This window comes from Heptranchias perlo, chromosome 8 (genome assembly GCF_035084215.1).
Source record: "Heptranchias perlo isolate sHepPer1 chromosome 8, sHepPer1.hap1, whole genome shotgun sequence".
In the NCBI taxonomy this organism is placed as follows: domain Eukaryota; kingdom Metazoa; phylum Chordata; class Chondrichthyes; order Hexanchiformes; family Hexanchidae; genus Heptranchias; species Heptranchias perlo.
The window spans coordinates 64238467-64260997 of record NC_090332.1 but is presented as its reverse complement, the minus strand read 5'-3'; the positions used below and the strand labels follow the sequence as shown (position 1 = coordinate 64260997).

At 46.6% G+C, this 22531-nt stretch overlaps 1 protein-coding gene across 1 annotated transcript in view; it reads right to left on the bottom strand.

Moving 5' to 3' along the window:
• LOC137324833 (interphotoreceptor matrix proteoglycan 1) overlaps positions 1-22531 on the bottom strand; it is a 150296-nt gene that overhangs the window by 86167 nt on the left and 41598 nt on the right. The window lies entirely within an intron of this gene.

Genomic DNA, 22531 nt, shown 5'->3' with positions numbered 1-22531 from the left:
CAGACTCCCCCTCGATCGGCGACTTCTCACCTCAGACTCCCCCTCGATCGGCGACTTCTCACCTCAGACTCCCCCCCGATCGCCAACTTCTCACCTCAGACTCCCCCCCGATCGCCAGCTTCTCACCTCAGACCCCCCCCGATCGCCAACTTCTCACCTCAGACTCCCCACCGATCGCCAACTTCTCACCTCAGACTCCCCCCCCGATCGCCAACTTCTCACCTCAGACCCCCCCGATCGCCAACTTCTCACCTCAGACTCCCCCCCGATCGCCAACTTCTCACCTCAGACCCCCCCGATCGCCAACTTCTCACCTCAGACTCCCCCCCCGATCGCCAACTTCTCACCTCAGACCCCCCCGATCGCCAACTTCTCACCTCAGAGTCCCCCCCGATCGCCAACTTCTCACCTCAGACCCCCCCGATCGCCAACTTCTCACCTCAGACCCCCCCCGATCGCCGACTTCTCACCTCAGACCCCCCCCCCGATCACCAACTTCTCACCTCAGACCCCCCCCCCGATCACCAACTTCTCACCTCAGACCCCCCCCGATCACCAACTTCTCACCTCACTCCACCCCGATCGCCAACTTCTCACCTCAGACCCCCCCGATCGCCAACTTCTCACCTCAGACTCCCCCCCGATCGCCAACTTCTCACCTCAGACCCCCCCGATCGCCAACTTCTCACCTCAGACTCCCCCCCCGATCGCCAACTTCTCACCTCAGACCCCCCCGATCGCCAACTTCTCACCTCAGACTCCCCCCCGATCACCAACTTCTCACCTCAGACCCCCCCGATCGCCAACTTCTCACCTCAGACCCCCCCCGATCACCAACTTCTCACCTCAGACCCCCCCCCCGATCACCAACTTCTCACCTCAGACCCCCCCCGATCACCAACTTCTCACCTCACTCCACCCCGATCGCCAACTTCTCATCTCACCCCCCTGATCGCCAACTTCTCACCTCAGACCCCCCCCGATCACCAACTTCTCACCTCAGACTCCCCCTCGATCGGCGACTTCTCATCTCACCCCCCCGATCCCCGACTTCTCACCTCATGCCCCACCTCGATCGGCGACTTCTCACCTCATGCCCCACCTCGATCCCCGACTTCTCACCTCATGCCCCACCTCGATCCCCGACTTCTCACCTCATGCCCCACCTCGATCGGCGACTTCTCACCTCATGCCCCACCTCGATCCCCGACTTCTCACCTCAGACCCCCCCGATCGCCGACTTCTCACATCACCCTCACCCTGATCGCCGACTTCTCACCTCACCCCCCTCCCTGATCGCCGACTTCTCGCCTCATCCCTCCCCGATTGCCAGCTCTCACTCCCCCCCGATCGCCGACTTCTCACCTCAACCCCCCCCGATCGCCAACTTCTCACCTCACCCCCCTGATCGCCAACTTCTCACCTCAGACCCCCCCCCCTCCGATCGCCAACTTCTCACCTCACCCCACTGATCGCCGACTTGACTTCTCACCTCAGACCCGCCCCCCGATCGCCGACTTCTCACCTCAACCCCCCCGATCGCCAACTTCTCACCTCACCCCCCTGATCGCCAACTTCTCACCTCAGACCCCCCCCCTCCGATCGCCAAGTTCTCACCTCACCCCACTGATCGCCGACTTGACTTCTCACCTCAGACCCGCCCCCCGATCGCCGACTTCTCACCTCAGACCCCCCCCATCGCCAACTTCTCACATCGCCCCCCGATCGCCAACTTCTCACCTCACCCCCCGATCACCAACTTCTCACCTCAGACCCCCCCCCCGATCGCCGACTTCTCACCTCAGACCCCCCCCGATCGCCGACTTCTCACCTCAGACCCCCCCAATCGCCAACTTCTCACCTCAGACCCTCCCCCCGATTGCCGACTTCTCACCTCAGACCCCCCCCGATCGCCGACTTCTCACCTCAGACCCCCCCCGATCGCCGACTTCTCACCTCAGACCCCCCCCGATCACCAACTTCTCACCTCAGACCCCCCCCGATCGCCGACTTCTCACCTCAGACCCCCCCCGATCGCCGACTTCTCACCTCAGACCCCCCCCAATCGCCAACTTCTCACCTCAGACCCTCCCCCCGATTGCCGACTTCTCACCTCAGACCCCCCCCGATCGCCGACTTCTCACCTCAGACCCCCCCCCAATCCCCAACTTCTCACCTCAGACCACCCCCCGTTTGCCGACTTCTCACCCCCCTCCGATCACCGACTCTCAGCCCCCGATTGCCGACTACTCACTTCAGACCCCCCCCCGATCGCCGACTTCTCACCTCAACGCCCTCCCACCCCGATCGCCAGCTTCTCAACTCACCCCCCCTCCGATCACCGACTTCTCACCTCAACCCCCCCCCGATCGCCGACTCTCAACCCCCACCAATCGGCGACTTCTCACCTCACCCCCCACCCCGATCGCCGACTTCTCACCTCAACCCCCCCCCCGATCGCCAACTCTCAACCCCCACCGATCGGCGACTTCTCACCTCACCCCCCACCCCGATCGCCGACTTCTCACCTCAACCCCCCCCCCGATCGCCAACTCTCAACCCCCACCGATCGGCGACTTCTCACCCCACCCCCCACCCCGATCGCCGACTTCTCACCTCACCCCCCCGCCGATCGCCGATTGGGGCGGTGGGGGGGGGTTCACTTTTGGCGGGGGTCCAGCATTGGAGGAGGGTCTGGGGTGGGGGGGAGGGGGCTGATCGCGGGGGTCCTGGGGGCCAGGTGAGCTTGTTGGGCCTGGATGAAGCACTCCTGCTCCTCCTGGCCCACAAGCAGTGCAATAAAGGCACTCACCTCATGGATCCGGCCCTTCCCGTCTGCTCTCCTGATTCACCTGATGTGAATCGGAAACAATGGGGAACCCAAACAGGTAAGGTTAAATTCATTTTACTTTTGTAAAACACAAAATATTAAGTATCTCTACTATCACAATGGGGTACATGGCTCCTTTAAGTATCAGCCCACCGGCTTTAGGTAGGGGCGGGACTTCCTGCTGTCTGCTTACCACCCACAGACAAACCTGCCTGGGTTAGACCCAGACGTGGTCCCGCTCCAAAAAGTTATTATTTTAACCTTCCATCCGTCCCCAGCCGTTCCTAGGGGTTAAAATTTCCCCCTAAGTATCAGTTGATTCACGCACAAGGAAGGGGACGGGAGCAGTTACAGTCTTGGTGACCCCATTGATATAGACAGTCCTACTGGCACTTTTCTGTTCCATAGTCCCTTAAAGAGTGAGTAATTAACAATAAAAATGCAATTCTATGATGAAGTCTCGAAGGTTTTCTCTAAGAAACACTAGGACCCATTTACTAATATTTATAAATTAATATCACTGATTTTTAAGGAATTTCCAGGAAGACGACCATGTTTTGCCTCTAATAGTTCTTCATCCTCTACTGACGACCACATTGTGAGGTACTTAAGGCAGTGTTTAGCCTCCTTATTCATAGGGAGCTACTGCAATCACATCCGTTATTGTGACTAATGTTCAGTTCAGATGCTCAGCAGATTTCCTGCCTGTGGCTGCTCCCTGCTTAACAGTAAGACAGGAAAATGCTGTGTACATGCTATCCCTTCTTAGCCTTCTCTGCCCAAAGGTTCATAACTGCTTTGTTTAAAGCTCAGATGTATGACTACAATTGTATAGATGAATAATTATTGTGAATACACATCGATTACTGCTTTCATTTGTCCTTTGGTATTAATTATAGGTCGTGTTTCTTTCACTTTAGTGCGCCAAGAAACTGGTTGACTTGTTTGAAGACTTGTCCCTTTCTTCGGCGGAGGACTTAACGTTGCTATAAAGGCTCCTTAAACATTGGCAGTAAGTGCCTAAGTAATAGTGACTAGATAACGCCTAATCCTGCAAGAAAGCAACTGGCCAGCAACGATCAGATCTTACTATGTTATTAATAAAATAATGGAGTGAATAATGATGGGATGACATAAAATAAACATTTTAAATTAACACTAAGATCCAATGATTTATATTGCCATGGCCATCTCAAAAAAAACCACGATACCCTTTTGCACAAGGGTGTTTTAAAATGTGAATAACACAGTAGCCATAGTTTGTGCCATCAAATAATTCCAGTCCAGTTTTTTGCTTGCAACTGCTTTCTCAGTTTGACTTTTTCTCATGGTCCACATGTTGGATTTTGATTTTATCTCATCTCACAAGGCCTGTGGTATTTACACAAAGCTGTCTGACTCTCGAACTTGTACCCCACCTCAAACTTATTTTCCTCAATTTTTAGATATCAAAGAAAGAAAAAACTTGCATTTATATAGCGCCTTTCAAGAACTGAGGACGTCCCAAAGTACTTTACAATCAATGAAGTACTTTTGAAGTGTTGTGATTTTTGTAATGGAGGAAACTTGGCAGCCATTTTGTGCACTGCAAGATCCCACAAACAGCAATGAGATAATGACCAGACAATAATTTCTTTTAGTAATGTTGGTTGAGGGATAAATATTGGCCAGGGCATCAGTTGTCTCACTTTGAAGTTTCTATTTTTAATCGTCTTCAAATGAGCAAGCCTCATTTGTGGTTCAGTGAGCTGAACTTGGAATCTTCATTTCACGTCTGAATTTGCATTTGTTTCTAATGACATGGGGGCTCCTTGTCTCTGCATTAAGTGAAGGGTTTGGAGTTTTTGAAATTCCTTAGTGCTATTTGTTCTTACCAATGTATGGGAATGAGGAGACCAGTGGATTGGAAAATAGGTAACTTACAGTACTGCTACAATGGTTTCATTCTGCTCTCTGCCCTGGATGGAACTGTTAAGTCTTTGGATAGATTTAACCATTTGATTGCTAACGTTTATCAACTTTTTGGTTATTTTCTTTGTAAAAACATTTGTGTTAAATCGTGTCTGACCTAGGCACCTGCCTGGGTTCAGTGGTGAAAGTGGCCTGAGCGGCTTCCTTTTGTGTGGGTTTCTCTCAAACCTGCACCTCCTAGAAGGACAAGGGCAGCAGGTGCATGGGAGCACCATCACCTCCAAGTTCCCTTCCAAGTCACATGCCATCCTGACTTGGACATATATTGCCTTCATTATCACTGGGTCAAAATCCTGGAACTCCCTACCAAACAGCATTGTGGAAGCACCTTCAGCACACGGACTGCAGCGGTTCAAGAAGGCAGCTCACCACCACCTTCTCAAGGGCAACTAGGGATGGGCAATAAATGCCGGCCTTGCCTGTAACACCCAATTAAAAAAAAGTTGTATCACTCTGCTCTTTATCTACTTGTATGTTAGCGTGACCCTGGGGTGTAAGAATAGTACCCTCTTGTGACATGAATGCAGATTATTCGTGTCTTTCGCATGTGTATTTCTTCGATCTCTCTGAAGAGGGACGGAGCAAACACTTGGTGAGTCCAGGCAGCATAAGGTGAACATACAGAACAGCAATTATGTTCAGTTCCCAGCAATGCTAGGGATCAAACCTGGGACCTTTCCGGTCAGTACGGTTCAGTACCACACAGAGTGGTGTATTTACCAACCCAATCATTCAGATAGCAGCCTAACTTAATCAGCCTTTCAGAGGCTCCATCTGTCTACCTGCCTTCCCAGTTTGTCAGTACATTGCACGAGCTTTTGCCTCCATAGTATACTGACGTATACGTCTTGTGTGTAGAAATTAGCTGAGTGCAGGATAGGGCTTAATTACGATGGCCCTCATGGAGAATGGTCTGTTGGGATAAAGTACTGGAGGCCACTGGCACTTGTGGAGATGTGCCACACCATGAATCACTGCTTTTAGAAGAGAGTGGATTTATGTTGGGGTGGGGGGGGGGGGGAGGGGAGAAAACCATGATGATAAGTACAAGAGATTGCTGAATGATTTCAAATGTTTGAAAGAAAATGAAGAAAATAATAAATTTAGTGCATATTCATGCGGTTACAACTTACATAATCAGGTGGCTCTAGAATATTGAGTGAGGAGTAAGTGGCCTTTGAAATTAACAAATCACATACAGATGAATTATTTAATTGAAAGAACTTCAGAGCAGTGAATTTAACTTTGCATAATTTTATAGTGAAAAAGCAACTGATAGCACTGCCATGAAACATTAGGGGAGCTGTATTGAACACGTATGAAAATCTCAACAATGGAGGTGACCTCATTGGTCCATAAGGCACCACCCATAAGGCAAAATCCATAAGGTTCTGTTGAGAGAGAGATATGGAAGGTGAAGTGTTGTTGCCCACTTGAATCATCAGTAACAGTTATTACTCGCACACCCTGTTCTATATCCACAACTGTGTTTGGAGCTTGGTCTGCCCTGAGGTGAGGAATCAATTTCAGGTGGTCCTCGGGCCGGCCCCTCCTAGCACGTGCAGCATGGGTGGTGCCCTGTTCATGCCTGAAAACAGGCGCGAACCAATTGATCCTCCATGGATTTGAGTCTGGAAAAGTTAGAACCATAGAACCATAGAACCATAGAAAAGATACAGCACAGAAGGGGGCCATTCGGCCCATCGTGTACGTGCTGGCTCGAAGAACAACCAGGTGCCCGTTCTAATCCCACCTTCCAGCACCCGGTCCGTAGCCCTGCAGCTTACAGCACTTTAGGTGCAGGTCCAGGTTCTACCACCTGCCTCCACCACCAATTCAGGCAGCGAATTCCATACACCCAAAATGTTTTTCCTCATGTCCCCTCCAATCTTTCCACCAATCAGCTTAAATCTATGTCCTCTAGTTCTTGAACTCTCCGCTAGGGGAAACAGGTACTTCCTGTCTACTCTATCGGGGCCCCTCATAATTTTGTACATCTCAATCAAGTCTCCCCTCAGCCTCCTCTGCTCCAAGGAGAACAACCCCAGCCTATCCAATCTCCTCTTGTAGCTGCAATTTTTAAGCCCTGGCAACATTCTTGTAAATCTTCTCTGCACTCTCTCCAGAGCAATTACGTCCTTCCTGTAATGTGGTGACCAGAAACTGCGCACAATACTCCAGCTGTGGCCTTACCAGCGTTTTATACAGTTCCATCATTACATCCCTGCTTTTGTTTGGAGACCGTGTTATCAGGGATCTTCACTGGTCAAACAGATACTGCTTTTGAATATGTTTATGCAGAGGCTCAAATAAGCAGTTTGAGAGTATCAGATTTTCTCTCCAGCTCTGTCTATCCTTGTCCACCTGTCGGAGTTGTGATGCTTTGCCTCTTTCCTTCTCACCATATAGGAAATGACGAGCTGGTTATGATGATGAGTGGCGGAAGTCAGTGATGTGAAGAAGCAAGAGAGTGTGCGGGAGAGAGAGAGAGAGAAGAGAGAGAGATATTGGAAAAAATCAAATTTTGAGTGGAACCAGAGAATGTAATCTGGAAAAAAAATTTTGACTGACAAGGAGATAGAACAGCAGTGGGAAATATTTGAAATGGTGATCAATAGAGTTCAGGAGAAATATATTCCTCTAAAAAACAAGAAAGAACAACTGGCAAAGGGTCAGACTCCTGCTGGCGAACCATCAAATGACACACCATGGATGAATAAAGAGATAAGGGAAAAATTGAAACTAAAGAAGAAAGCATATGCTAAGTACACGGACAATAAAGGAAAGAATGACAGAAAGGGAATACGAAGAGGTTAGGAAAGACGTCAAGAAAACAATTACGAAAGGAAAGGAGAACCATGAAATTAAATTATTGAGGAATATAAAAAGAAATATTAAAGTATTCTACAGACACATAAATAACAAAAGAAAAATCAGGATAAGGATAGAGCCACCAAGAGATGGAAAATCCTAAGATGTTTTATAAGTATATTAAGGGTAAGAGGATGACTAGGGAAAAAATAGGGCCCATTAGGGACAAAAATGGCAATCTGTGTGTGGAGCCGGCAGATGTAGGAGGGGTTCTAAATGAATTTTTTGCATCTGTTTTCACTATGGAGAAGGACGATGTAGACATAGAAATACGGCAGGGGGACTGTGATATACTCGAACATATTAACATCAAGCGGGAGGAGGTATTGGCGGTTTTAGCAGGCCTAAAAATGGATAAATCCCCAGGCCTGGACGAAATGTATCCCAGGCTACTGTGTGAGGCAAAGGAGGAGATTGCGGGGGCTCTGACACATATATTCAGAACCTCTCTGGCCACAGGGGATGTGCCAGAGGACTGGAGAACCGCTAATGTAATACCATTATTCAAGAAGGGGAGTAGGGAAAAACCGGGGAACTACAGGCCAGTGAGCCTAACATCAGTGGTAGGAAAATTATTGGAAAAAATTCTGAAGGACAAAATTAGTCTCCACTTGGAGAAGCAAAGATTAATCAGGGATAGTCAACATGGCTTTGTCAAGGGAAGATCATGTCTGACTAATTTGATTGAATTTTTTGAGGGGGTGACTAGGCGTGTGGATGAGGGTAACGCAGTGGATGTGGTATACATGGATTTCAGTAAGGCCTTTGATAAAGTCCCCCACAGGAGACTGGTCAAGAAGGTACGAGCCCATGGAATCCAGGGTGCCTTGGCACTTTGGATACAAAACTGGCTTAGTGGCAGAAGGCAGAGGGTGATGGTCGAAGGTTGTTTTTGTGACTGGAAGCCTGTGGCCAGTGGGGTACCACAGGGATCGGTGCTGGGTCCCTTGCTGTTTGTGGTCTACATTAATGACTTGGATATGAATGTAAAAGGTATGATCAGTAAGTTCGCTGATGATACAAAAATTGGTAGGGTGGTAAATAGCGAGGAGGATAGCCTCAGTCTGCAGGACGATATAGATGGGTTGGTCAGATGGGCGGAACAGTGGCAAATGGAATTTAACCCGGAAAAGTGCGAGGTGATGCACTTTGGAGGGACTAACAAGGCAAGGGAATACACAATGAATGGGAGGACCCTAGGCAAGACAGAGGGTCAGAGGGATCTTGGTGTGCAAGTTCACAGATCCCTGAAGGCGGCGGAACAGGTAGATAAGGTGGTAAAGAAGGCATATGGGATACTTGCCTTTATTAGCCGAGGCATAGAATATAAGAGCAAGGAGGTTATGATGGAGCTGTATAAAACACTGGTTAGGCCACAGCTGGAGTACTGTGTGCAGTTCTGGTCGCCACACTACAGGAAGGATGTGATCGCTTTGGAGAGGGTGCAGAGGAGATTCACCAGGATGTTACCAGGGCTGGAGCGCTTCAGCTATGAAGAGAGACTGGGAAGATTGGGTTTGTTTTCCTTGGAGCAGAGGAGGCTGAGGGGGGACATGATTGAGGTGTACAAAATTATGAGGGGCACAGATAGGATGGATACTGAGGAGCTTTTTCCCTTTGTTGAGGGTTCTATAACAAGGGGACATAGATTCAAGGTAAAAGGCGGGAGGTTTAGAGGGGATTTGAGAAAGAACTTTTTCACCCAGAGGGTGGTTGGAGTCTGGAACTCACTGCCTGAAAGGGTTGTGGAGGCAGGAACCCTCACAACATTCAAGAAGCATTTGGATGAGCACTTGAAATGCCATAGCATACAAGGCTACGGACCAAATGCTGGAATATGGGATTAGAGTAGACAGGGCTGATGGCCGGCGCGGACACGATGGGCTGAAGGGCCTCTATCCGTGCTGTATAACTCTATGACTCTATGACTCTATAAACTCACAGGTAATGACAGCGAAATGGCAGAAATATTGAATAGTTACTTTGCCTCAGTATTTACCAGAGAGACTAACAAGGTGGGCAGGACATTGGAAGAAGAGATCAAAAAAGATATAAAGACATTTAAGATAGAAAGGGGGAGATGATTGATAAACTAATCAAACTTAGAGAGGAATAAAACCCCTGGTCCGGATGGATTACATCCGCGCATATTTAAAGAAGTTAGAGAAGAGATAGCAGAGGTACTATTACATCTATATAAAAATTCATTAGAAAAGGGAATAGTTCCAGAGGTGTGGTGGACAACTAATATTATTCCTATATTTAAAAGGGGAGATAGAAGAATTGTAGCGAACTATAGACCAGTAAACTTAAAGTCGATGGTAGGAAAGATAATGGATTTACTCAAAGATGTAATCGAAAAACATATAGAAAATGAAAATATAATAAAGAATAGTCAGCACAGATTTCAGAAGGGGAAGTCATCTTATTGAATTCTTTGAAGAAGTAACAGAAAGAGTAGACAAGGAATTTTCAAAGTCCTTTGATAAGAAACCACATTGTAGACTCATGACTAAGGTCAGAGCTTGTAGAGTCAGGGAACAGGTAGCAGAATGGATAGCAAGCTGGCTATAAAACAGAAAACAGAGAGTAGGGTTAAAGGTTGCTATTCAGACTGGCAAAATGTGGGAAGTGGTGTTCCACAGAGATCCGTGCTGGGACCACTGTTGTTCACAATTTACATTAACAATTCGGACATGGGAATCGGAAGTACAATTTCAAAATTTGTGGACAACACTAAGTTGGGCGTATAGTTAATACAAAGGAAGAATGCGTCAAAATGCAAGTAGACTTTAATAACTTGCAGAATGGTGTGCAATTGGCAAATTAATTTCAATATAGATAAGTGTGAGGTGGTGCATTTTGGTAGGAAGAATAAGGATGCCACATTCTGATTCGATAATAAGTCTAAATTGGGTAAAGGAGCAAAGGGATCTAGGGGAACAGATACACAAATCACTAAAAGTAGCGACGCAGCTTAATAAGGCCATAAAAAAGGCAAACCAAGCACTGAGGTTCATTTCCAGAGGGATAGAATTGAAAAGCAGAGAAGTTATGTTAAACTTATATAGAACATTGGTTAGACCATATTTGGAGTACTGTGCACAGTTTTGGTCTCCATATTATAAAAAGGATATAGAGGCATTGGAGAAGGTGCAAAAAAGATTCACAAGGATGATACCAGAACTGAGACGATATACATATCAGGAAAGGCTGAACAGGCTGCGGCTCTTTTCTCTAGAAAAGAGAAGGCTGAGGGGTGACCTGATAGAGGTCTTTAAGATAATGAAAGAGTTTGATGAAGTAGACGTAGAGAAGATGTTTCCACTTGTGGGGGAGTCCAAAACTAGAGGTCATAAATATAAAATAGTCGCTAATAAATCCAATAGGGAATTCAGGAGAAACTTCTTTACCCAAAAAGAGTGGTAAGAATGTGGAAAGCGCTACCGTAAGATGTAATTGAGGCAAATAGTATAGATGCATTTAAGGGGAAGGTAGATAAGCACATGTGGGAGAAAGGAATAGAAGGGTATGCTGATAGGGGTTAGATGAAGTAGGGAGGGAGGAGGCTTGTGTGGAGCATTAACGCCGGCATAGACCAGTTGGGCCAAATGGCCTGTTTCTGTGCTATAGACTCAATGTAACTTGATGAGAGGAGGAGAGGAGAAAGAGAGAGAGGTGAGAGAGCGAGAAAGAGAGCGAGAGGAGAGAGGAGAGGAAGAGAGAGAAAAGAGAGGGAGAGAGAGAGAGAGAGAGAAAAGAACATGAGAGAGTTAGAGAAAAGAGAGGAAGAGAAGGAGAGAGAGAGGAGAGGGAGAGGAGTGGGAGAGAAAAACAAAGAGTTCTGGGGAACACCTGAGTTAATGAAAAAAAGATTTAGGGGATGAACCTAAACAATAGCACTGATTGTGTGATTTAAGAGGAAATTAAATAGTCATGGACACGAGTTTGATGGAAGGCCAAATGTCGGTAACTTATTTAGAAGTGTGCAATGTCAGATCCTGCCAAAAGCTTTGCAGATAGCGAAAGTAATCACGGGTGATTAGCCAAGGTGTTCAAGCACAGAGTTCCAGAGCTGTGCCAAAAGGCTTACTTTTTTAAAATTCGTTCACGGGATGTGGGCGTCGCTGGCGAGGCCAGCATTTATTGCCCATCCCTAATTGCCCTCGAGAAGGTGGTGGTGAGCCGCCTTCTTGAACCGCTGCAGTCCTGATAATCACTGATAATCATGATTATGTTGGACTTTTAAGACGATGGCTTATTTGAAAGTTAACAACAGGCTCTATAACTTTAGAAAATACAGGAATAAGGGCAGTAAAGAGAATGAACTTGCATTTTTATAGCACTTCTCAACATCTCAGGACAAACATACGAATGTATGAAATTAACGGGCAAGAAAAGACCAGCTGGTCCATCAAGCCTGCCCCACACCATGGCCAGATCATCATGACTAAACACTTCTTCCCTCCCCCCCATCTTTCATCCATCCCAAAGCCATGTAATCTCCTGGGAGAGGCAAAAGAACAGAAAAAACCCATGGCCAATAAGGGAAAAAATTCCCTGGAAAATTCCACTTCGACCCCCTCAGGCGATTGAAACTAGTCCAGGAGATCAAATGGATGAAATGTTATTTATAAAGACAATTACCTTCGTATGATGTGATCTCTGCCCCAGTCAAGAACCAGTCCAGCTCCCTCTTGAAGGCATACAGAGAGTCAGCACCCACCACACCAGCCGGCATCGTATTCCAGAGGCTCACTACTCTCTGGGAAAAGAAGAACTGCCCAACATCCAGTCTATTCCTACTCTTACATGGTTTAAACTCATGATCTGTGGTCCTCCTCATTCTGTTAAACTGGAATAATCTATCAATAGGGACACTATTCACCCTTTTAATTATTTTATAGACCTCTATCAGGTCACCTCTAAGTCTACACTGCTCTAAAGTAAGTAGACTAAGGTCCTTGAGCCTATGAATAGCTGAGGTTCTTTAAGCTAAGAATCATTCTTGTAGCTCTCCTGTGGACCTTTTCTAAGGCCACTATATCACCCACCATGTGGGGGGGACCAAAACTGGGCTCGGTACTCTAGATGGGGTCTAACCAACTACCTGTATAGTGACAAAATGGTATCTTTTGATTTATACTGAATGGTTCTATTAATATAACCCAATCCCCTATTAGCTTTAGCTACAGTCTCTACATTGGTCATGAATCTTCAGTGATCTGTGCACAATAACACCTAGATCTTTTTCTCTCTCAACCTCTTTCAGTGTTGTTCCCTACAAATGATATGTGTATTCTGTGTTGGCCCTACCAACATGCATTACACTTCGTTTATCTACATTAAACGCCATTTGCTATTGTGTGGCCCACTCCCCTAGCACATCTAAATCTTTTTGGATTTGATTGCATTCCTCCATCATGTTAACCCTTGCACAGATTTTGGTGTCATCTGCGAACTTATTTACCATACTCCCAACATCACTATCCAGATCATTAATAAAGACAGTGAAGAGTAGCGGGCCTCGGACCGATCCCTGGGGGATACCATTAGTAACATGTCTCCAGGCTGAACCAAATCCATTAACTACAACTTTTTGTCTGTGGGATTGGAGCCAATTCCTAATCCAGCATTTCAAATTTCTACTGGTATTTATCAGATTCTATCTTGTGAAGTACCCTAGTGTGAGGTATCTTATCAAAGGCTTTCTGAAAGTCCAGGTAGATGATGTCTACTGGATTTCCCTCATCCACTACCCTAGTGACTTCCTTAAAAAACACTAACAAATTTACATCGAGTTTCATCGAGTTCGTGCTGACCACTCTTTATAATATTTGCGTTTTCTAGGAGTTTTTCTATTACATCTTTGAATAAGGAGTCCATCATCTTTCCTACCCAATAATGTTAAGTGAACTGGTCTATGGTTCCCTGGACTTGTTCTATCTTCCTTTTTAAATATAGGAATCATATTAGCTGTCCGCCAGTCCTCTGGCACTATTCTCTTTTCTAATTAATTTTTATATATATGTAATAATGTCTCTGCTATCTCTTCCTTAACTTGTTTTAATATTCGCTGTTCAAATCCATCCTCTAAGTTTGATTAGTTTATCAATTATCTCCCCCTTTCTATCTTAAATGTCTTCATATCTTTTTTGATCTCTTCTTTGTCGTCCCTTTTGTCATCCTCTCCTTTATTGTCCATGTACTTAGTGTGTGCCTTTTTTATTTTCAATTTTACCCTTATCTCTTTATTCATCCATGGTGTTGAATTATTGGCTAGATTGTTTTTATTTTTTAGAGGAATATATTTCTCGTGAACTCTATTCATCGCCGCTTTAAATATTTCCCACTGCTGTTTTGTCTCTTTGACTGTCAATTTTTTTTTCCAGTTTACCTTCTCTGGTTCCATTCTCATCCCCTCAAAATTAGCTTTTTTCCAATCTATTACTTTGGTCTTTGTCTTACTTATGTCTTTCTCAATCATTATTTTAAACTGTGTTATGTTATGATCGCTATTGCCTAGATATTCCCCTACCCTTGCTTGTCTTATCTGCTATTATAGTTCATTTCCCATTACTAGATCCAGTAGTGATTCCTCTCTTGTTGGGCTTCTCACATACTGGGTAAGAAAGGAGTCCTGAACACACTATAAAAACTCTATTCCCTTTTCCCCTTTACCTACCCCTTCTTGCCAGTTTATTTGGGGGTAGTTGAAATCTCCCATTATTATTATTCTATGTCTTTTACTCATTTCATAGATTTGCTTGCATATTTCTTGCCCCACTTCCCTTCCACTATTAGGTGATCTGTAGAATATACCTATTAATGTGATCGATCCTTTCTTATCCTTTATCTCAATCCATAGGGATTCTGTTTCTATCTTAATGTTAATTAATCTTAATGTCCCTTTTTTCTATTGCCATTATGTTATCTCTAATTAGTACAGCTACCCCACCCCCTTCTTCCTTCCCTATCCTTTCTGAATACGTTATATCCTGCAATATTTAGCTGCCAGTCTGTTCTTTATTCAGCCATATTTCAGTTATCCCTACCATATCTGGCTCTTCACTACAAACTATTGCCTCCAGTTCCCCCTTTTTGTTTTGGATATTGTGCACATTGCTGTACAGGCAATTTAATTTGTTTTTATTAATTGTTTATTTTCACTCTTATTTTTAACAGTCATTTTATACTTATGTTCTATAACTGTATCTATTCCCTGACCGTTTATGTTACCCTTATTCTTTACCTTGGTCTGATCTTTACCCTCATCTCCTATTTCTTTTATCCTCAGGCTTGTGTTATTTCCCCCCCCACCCCACCTTACTAGTTTCAAGTGCTAGCGACAGCCCTCTTTATCCTTTCCGCTAGGACACTGGTCCCATTCCGGTTCAGGTGGAGCCTGTCCCTGTGGTACAGCTCCTTCCTGTCCCAGTACTGGTGCCAGTGTCCCATGAAATGGAATCCCTTCTTCTCACACCAGTCTTGCAGCCACACATTCACCTTCCTGATCTGTCTATCCCTATGCCAATTAGTACGTGGCTCTGGTAGTAATCCCGAGATTACCACACATTAGGTCTTGTTTTTAATTTAGTTCCTAACTTCTGATAGTCCCTTAGCAGGACCTCCTGCCTTTTCTTCCCGATGTCATTGGTCCCGACATGGACCACAACAACTAGATCTTCCCCTTCCCTTTCCAAGTCCCTCTCCAGTTGCTCCGAGATATCCTTTACCCTTGCACCAGGTAGGCAACACACCCTCTTGGACTCTCGGTCGCAACTGCAGAGGACGCTTCTATCCCCCTAATTATTGAATCCCCTAAGACTACATCCTTTCTATTCTGCTCCTACCCCCTTGGACTGCCTCCTGCTCCACGATGCCATGGTTAGCATTCTGACTGTCCACCCTGCAGCCTGCATCCTTATCCTCACAGGTATATTATTCCTGATGGACAGGACCATTGTCTGCGGGCCCTCCTTCTCCACCTCCCCTTGGTTCCCACTACCCTGCTAACTAACAGTAACACTCTCCCCTTCCTGTACCTGTGCTTTCCTCTGAAGTGTGACTGTACTCTGGAGAAAACTATCCAGAAATCCCTCTCCCTCCCATATATGCCGGAGTGTCTCTAATTCGCACTCCAGTTCAAGGACTCTGAGCTAGAGTGACTCAAGGCAGAGACATTTTCTGCAGATGTGGTAATCCGGGACAGTCTCACTGTCCACAAATTCCCACATATCACAGGCCTGACACACTGCCTGTGCTGCTATCTCTAATCTTTATTTATTTATTAGTTAGCAGTAATTTATTTCTAGAACTAATAGAATCACTTGCTGTCTACTATTAATTAGCTGATCAATTAGTTTGATTTGAAAATAATTAGTAATTAATTACTCTGATTATTTATTATTTATGTATAGCAAATATTTATTCAATGCAAATTGGATCCCTTTAAGATTGGTTTCCTCTACTTAGTTTATTTTATCCCCTTAGATTTATTTAGGCTATTTAGTCTCTTATGTCTGTTTGTTTACCAAAAGGATATTATCCTCTTAATACTTAAGATAAATGATAAATTAAACACTTAGCTCTAGTTCCTTGGCTCCGCTGCTCCTCACTCTGTGCTGACTATGATGTCACTTTTTGAGTTTTCCCCTCTGTTTGTCTGATATCTGCCGCTCTAGGTCTCCCGATAGGCTCTGCTGCTGCCCGCTCTCTCTCCCTGTTTAAATCTGCTGCTCTGGGTCTCCCTATAGGCTCTGCTGCTGCCCGCTCTCTCTCCCTGTTTAAATCTGCTGCTCTGGGTCTCCCGACAGGCTCTGCTGCTGCCCGCTCTCTCCCTGTTTAAATCTGCCGCTCTGGGTCTCCCTATAGGCTCTGCTGCTGCCCGCGCTCTCCCTGTTTAAATCTGCTGCTCTAGGTCTCCCGACAGGCTCTGCTGCTGCCCGCTCTCTCCCTGTTTAAATCTGCCGCTCTGGGTCTCCCGACAGGCCCTGCTGCTGCCAGCTCTCTCCCTGTTTAAATCTGCCGCTCTGGGTCTCCCGATAGGCTCTGCTGCTGCCCGCTCTCTCCCTGTTTAAATCTGCTGCTCTGGGTCTCCCGATAGGCTCTGCTGCTGCCCGCGCTCCCCCTGTTTAAATCTGCCGCTCTGGGTCTCCCGATAGGTTCTGCTGCTGCCCGCTCTCTCCCTGTTTAAATCTGCCGCTCTGGGTCTCCCGATAGGTTCTGCTGCTGCCCGCTCTCTCCCTGTTTAAATCTGCTGCTCTGGGTCTCCCGATAGGCTCTGCTGCTGCCCGCGCTCCCCCTGTTTAAATCTGCCGCTCTGGGTCTCCCGATAGGTTCTGCTGCTGCCCGCTCTCTCCCTGTTTAAATCTGCCGCTCTGGGTCTCCCGATAGGTTCTGCTGCTGCCCGCTCTCTCCCTGTTTAAATCTGCCACTCTGTTGTTTGTTAGGCACGACCTATTTTCTCGGAAGCCATGTTGTGAATTTGTAATGGCCCCTCCCCTTTCCCAATGATCATAAAGAGCATCTCTTACAATCCCTTCTAGCATCTTCCCAATAATGGATGTCAGGCTGATAGGCCTGTAGTTTCCTGGCTCTGATTTATCCCCTTTTTTGAAAATAGGAACTACATGAGCTAGCTTCCAGTCTAAGGGAACTATCCCTGACTCTATTGAACTATTGAAGATATGGATAAGGGGCTCACAGAGCACCTGTCCCATCTCTTTAATTGTCCTTGGATGAATATTGTCCAGAGCAGGAGACCTATCAATTTTGAGTTTTCCTAATCTATCCAAGATAACATTACTATTTATTTTAATAATAATGATATTCAATTTAGAACACCCCCATCTGGAACATAAGCATCATCTTTATGAGTATAGTTTGCTGCGAAATAGTCATTTAGCAGCTCTGCCATATCCTGAGAATCAGTTTGAATCTGCCCTACAGTATCCTTTAGTGGCCCTATATAGTCCTTACTGGTCTTCTGACATGGCTAAAAATGCTTTTGCTATACTGCCACAATTACGCACCATCTTATTTTCCAGAGATCTCTTGGCTACTCTTATGGGCATTCCAAAGCACTTCACAGCCAATGAAATGATTCTGAATTGTGGTCACTGTTGTAAGGTAGCAAACCACAGCATCCAATCTGCACATAAACTGTAGTAAGATAAATGACCAGACAATCTGTTTTAGCGATGTTGGTTGAGTGATAAATATTGGCCAGAAAACCTCTCTGCTCCTCCAACAATGCCATGGGATCTTCTACATTCACCTGAGAGGACAGATGGGGCCTCAGTTTAACGTCTCATCTGAAGGACGGCATCTCTGACAACGCAGCACTCCCTCAGTACTGCACTGGAGTGTCAGCCTAGATTATGTATTGCAAATCTCTGGAGTGGGGCATGAACCCATGACTTTCTGACTCAAAGCCAGGAGTGTTATCACTGAGCCAAGGCTGACACCTAAGTTATAGTTAGAAGGATAAGAGGGATCAGCTTTCTTAGTAATAGGGTGAACAAGAGCAAGTCTCCTAGAAAGAAAGACATTTAGAATAAGATTGAAGAGTGGGCATAGGACAGGGTAAGTTCAGAGGCAGATATCTTGAGGATGTTGGAAGGGCCATTAACAGGACCAGAGGCTAACTTGGCATCTAGAGAGTGGAGGATCTGACTAACCTGACATAATTCAGTTACAATGGTCAAATAGAATAGAGAGACAGAAGTTAAGATTTTGGCACTCGGGTTTATCCTTTTTATAAAGTGAGAGGGGTCCTTTTAATAAATTTCATAATTTGCCAAGTTCTCCACAGTTTAACTCTTGAAAAGAGAATTATTATGCATTCCTCAATATACTTAGAGAGTGAAATTATTCAGTGGATAGAGTGCATTAAATGATAGTTAATTTTTCTCTTTTTTAAGCACACTCTCAGGAATACACAAGTTCATTCTGAGCTTTCAGAACTAATGTTCAACAACTCTGTAATAATGGAGATAACTAATTAAACTGGCACTCAATCACTATAAATGGTGAACAGTAAGTGAATCACACTGTGGAATGTGTTATTGTGTATGAAATGGAGGAACTAATGTGCAGAAACATTGGCCCCGATATTAATGGGGAGGCGGGGAGGGTGCGGGGGTGGCTGAAAATGGTCGAAGAATCCGGCGAGGCCGAGGACGCGGAGGCCCTGCCGATCTTAACAGCAGGGCCTCATTAACATATTGTAGCTCAGTCTCCCGCCTGGCAGCCGGCCGAATGGATAGCCTGGCCAGCAGGCGGGAGGGAACACAAGCAGCTGGAGGCCGCAGCTGAGGACCCTTAGGAACGGTCCCAGCAATCAGGAGGGGGGGGAGGTCGGTAACCGGGAGTGGGGGAGGTCGGCAATCGGGAGGGGGGGGGAGGTCGGCAATCGGGAGGGGGGGGGAAGGTCAGCAATCGGGAGGGGGGGGAAGGTCAGCAATCGGGAGGGGGGGGAAGGTCAGCAATCGGGAGGGGGGGGGAAGGTCAGCAATCGGGAGGGGGGGGGAAGGTCAGCAATCGGAAGGGGGGGGAAGGTCAGCAATCGGGAGGGGGGGGGAAGGTCAGCAATCGGGAGGGGGGGGGAAGGTCAGCAATCGGGAGGGGGGGGAAGGTCAGCAATCGGGAGGGGGGGGAAGGTCAGCAATCGGGAGGGGGGGGAAGGTCAGCAATCGGGAGGGGGGGGAAGGTCAGCAATCGGGAGGGGGGGGGAAGGTCAGCAATCGGGAGGGGGGGGGAAGGTCAGCAATCGGGAGGGGGGGGGAAGGTCAGCAATCGGGAGGGGGGGAAGGTCAGCAATCGGGAGGGGGGGGGGAAGGTCAGCAATCGGGAGGGGGGGGGAAGGACAGCAATCGGGAGGGGGGGGAAGGTCAGCAATCGGGAGGGGGGGGGGAAGGTCAGCAATCGGGAGGGGGGGGAAGGTCAGCAATCGGGAGGGGGGGGAAGGTCAGCAATCGGGAGGGGGGGGAAGGTCAGCAATCGGGAGGGGGGGGAAGGTCAGCAATCGGGAGGGGGGGGAAGGTCAGCAATCGGGAGGGGGGGGGGAGGTCAGCAATCGGGAGGGGGGGGAAGATCGGCAATCGGGAGGGGGGAGGTTGGCAATTGGGAGGGGGGGAGGTTGGCAATCGGGAGGGAGGGGGGTTGGCAATCGGGAGGGGGGGGGGAGGTCAGTAACCGGGAGCGGGGAAGTCGGCAATTGGGAGGGGTGGAGGTCAGCAACTGAGAAGGGGGGAGATCGGCAATCGGGAGGGGGGATGGTCAGCAATCAGGATGGCTGGGGGTTGGGGGGGAGGCTGGAGATCGGGGCGGGGGGGCTCAAAGACTTCCTTGAGGGGCCGGGGAGGGTACTCCTGCTCCTACTGGCCCACAAGGAGTCCTGAAAGAATCACTTACCTTGTGGAATCAGCAGCTTCACTGCTGAGTTTCATTAGCCGCACCAGTTAATTTCAAATCAGGCTCCCGATTGCACTGTAGGAGCCTGATTTAAATATATTAATAAGCATCCTGCCTCTCCACAGCGAAACACTCGGACGCCCCGATATCCACCGGTGTAAAAATGGCAGCAGGCGTATGCGTAGCCTGTTTTGGTCGTGTTACACGGATTTCATTTTTTAACCCCCTTTCCGATCCTCTCCTGCACATTGTGGAGGGGTCAATTTCAAGGCCATTATTTCAGTGAGCGAGTGGTCAATCTATGGAACCAGCTCCCATGGAGTTGGTGGAAACAGAAAGTATTGATTCATTCAAATACAAATTAGGTAGATTTCTTACAGAAAATAACATTTTGGGATACAGTATATGAGTAATTTGAGACATGATGTGATAAGTTAGCATGTTTGGGAGGAACAGGTGACTTTGGAAATATGGTCCCCAAAGCTCTCCACCACTGGGGTTTTCCTCATGTCATGTCTGGGTCTGTCGTAGACTAATTGATAGAGATTGGTTGCTATGATTAGCCTACAACTACATTATTGTATGATTGGACTCCCGGGATGGTAGAAGGTGAACTGGGTGGACCTTGGTCTTCTTCATCTAGCAATTCCTATGTTCCTACGAGAGCACAGAACAAGCAGAGTCCTCTTAACAGAAGAAACCCAGCAGCTGATTGTAGATGGAGTGAAGTGCTTTCTCAGGGTGAGGGCCAACCCACTAACCTGCAGAGGGTACAACAGACATAGAAGAGGATCATGTGGATGATGAACATGGTGTCATTCACCAGTCACCCTCAGAAGGGTAGCCAGGAGATGGGGTAAGACCTGAAGAAAAATGCAAGGGTGACCACTGAGGATGAATGTGATAACCTGAGGTTGCCATATATTGGTACCTGGGCAAGTGTCAGACCTGGTTGCTTGAGTAGCTTTACAAGCAGCATAACTGAGCTGAATTGATCCAGTAACTTTCTGGAATCAACAGGAGAAATAACGAATATTGTTGAGAAGTATTAGAGCATGTCAAAAAAAGGAAATTGTAGGAAGATGTAGCAAAAGATTGATTGACTATCATCGTACACACATACAACTGACAATGTTACTGCACTCTGATAGCTATTACAACTTCAGTCTCCAAGGTACACTAAACTCAATGAAACGACAGATAAGTTATGGTGCAGCTGAAAATACTCATTACATAATATCCATTCATCCTTGTTGTTCTCCTTGTAGAAACAAAGATGCCTTGAGAGAGTCAGAGATATTCAGAAACAGAAACCCCACACCCAATGTAAGTAGACTATAGTAAAGGTTATAGACAGAGAAGGTTTGTATGACATCCAAGAGAGAGGAGCCAAGCAGCCCCTGTTGATTTGTACAGTTCTACCCATAGATCTTAATTGTGGATGAGTTTGAGAAGGTCGAAAGCAGAGATTGTGCTGTGTTGTGAAGAAAGGCATGTACTGTGTGTGCAGCAACAACATGCATAATTATCATGGAATCATAAAACACAGAAGGAGGCCATTTGGCCTATCGTGTCTGTGCTGGCTCTTTGAAAGAATTTTCCAATTAGTCCTGCAAACTTTTTCCTTTTCAGGTATATAACCAATTACTTTTTGAAAGTTACTATTGAGTCTGCTTCCACCACCCTTTCAAGCAGTGCATTCCAGATCATAACAACGCACTGTGTAATAAAAATTCTCCTCATCTCCACCCTGGTTCTTTTGCCAATTATCTTAAATCTGTGTCCTCTGGTTACCAACCCTCCTGCCAGTCAAAATAATTTCTCCCTATCTGCTCTACCAAAACCCTCATAAATTTGAACACCTCTATTAAATCTTCCCTTAACCTTCTCTGCTCTAAGGAGAACAACCTCAGCTTCTCTAGTCTCTCCACAGATATGCCATCTCATCTAGCCACAGGTATGAACTCCAGGAGCAGCAAATCAGTCCTTCACAACATCGAGACCTAGTACTGCACTCCACAGCACAACATGAAGCAGTTAACAGCTCAGATATGAAAACTTCAGATGATTTCAACAATTTGGTGGAGGGAAACACAGGCTGAGCAGGGGTTGGTTGTTGCAGATTAGAGGCTCAGAAAAACCACATGCCTTACTGAGGTGCTTCATGACTGTGAGCATGTGGGGGTTGGCAATAAAATGCAGCACAAATTGATGAATTGGTCAATTTGTTCCCTTGCAGAACAAACTGGCTTGGGCAGTGTTTTGACCTCTATCCCCCATTGTGCACCGGTACAAAGCAACTGCTCCTCATTTCTCCCACACTGCCAATTCTCTCCAGGGCATATTGCGAGTGTGGTAGAAATATCAGAAATATCCTTCAAGCTAGCCAACTGTCTGCTTGACAGTGTTCCTGCCTCTTGAATATGCCTCGTCATTTTTTTG